The sequence below is a fragment of the Theropithecus gelada genome, chromosome X (genome assembly GCF_003255815.1).
Source record: "Theropithecus gelada isolate Dixy chromosome X, Tgel_1.0, whole genome shotgun sequence".
Lineage (NCBI taxonomy): Eukaryota > Metazoa > Chordata > Mammalia > Primates > Cercopithecidae > Theropithecus > Theropithecus gelada.
The window spans coordinates 3,629,032-3,630,100 of record NC_037689.1 but is presented as its reverse complement, the minus strand read 5'-3'; the positions used below and the strand labels follow the sequence as shown (position 1 = coordinate 3,630,100).

The window sequence follows — 1,069 nt, the reverse complement described above, 5'->3', positions numbered from 1 at the left end:
GGGGAGGGGGGAGGGGGGAGGGATTGCATTGGGAGTTATACCTGATGTAAATGACGAGTTGATGGGTGCAGCAGACCAACATGGCACAAGTATACATATGTAACAAACCTGCACGTTATGCACATGTACCCTACAACTTAAAGTATAATAATAATAAATTTAAAAAAAAATAAAAAATAAAAAATAAAATACTTCACTAAGTAAAAAAAAAAAAAAAAATGACAATCTGAGGAAAAATCAGACCACACTTATATTTCCTATACTTTACCATTGTGTATTATAAACAGTGAGTATCAGCTATCCAGGAAATCTGAAGACTACCCAATGGATAGCATTTTAATCATAACGTAAATGTAATTTTCTGAAAGATTAGATAAATGTATTGATAAGCCTATGACAAATCTTACAGTCCTGACACTCATCACCTATTGAGGTAACTTGAACATTTTTTGGTTAAAATTAAACAAACTTAGGTCCAAAGGCCCTATATGTAACTTTCCATAAATGAATCGCATTCAGAAAAAAAGTACCAAATATAACAGCAAAATCACTGTCTTCCACAAGAGTACAGGAACTTGAGTGAAAAAAAATTAATGGGTATTGTTGACAGTCATATTCTGGAACCCCCTTAACAGTGAATTGCTAAAATAATCCATGACCCAAGTTCTGTCAGTGTTTAACTTCAGAATGCTATCTGTTGAGGAAATAATTTCTGTTTCATGATAATCTTATCGTACTTTGAGTTTTCTAATTATAAAAGTTTAAACAACTATTAAAAAGTCTCTTAAAAATATACTAATACAGCTACCTGTATGCCAATGTCCTGAACTATCCAGCTTTTACCAAACATACTGTCAAAAATGCAGAGCAAAGGAAACAGTGGCTGTCATTCATTGAGGTCTTTTCTGGAGTTGCTATCCTGCTTCACGGAACTGTGTTTTGTCCTGAGCCAATACTGAAGTACCTTGCAGTACAGACACATTCAAGCATGAACATTTTAAGCAAAATCATTCATGTTTTCTTTTTTTTTTTTTTTTTTTTTTTTTTTTTTTTTTTTTGGGACTCCCCC

The 1,069-nt window shown here is 32.9% G+C and overlaps 1 pseudogene; it reads right to left on the bottom strand.

Annotated features, from left to right (window-relative positions):
* Nucleotides 1-1,069, bottom strand: part of LOC112616272 — a 69,547-nt pseudogene that overhangs the window by 66,816 nt on the left and 1,662 nt on the right.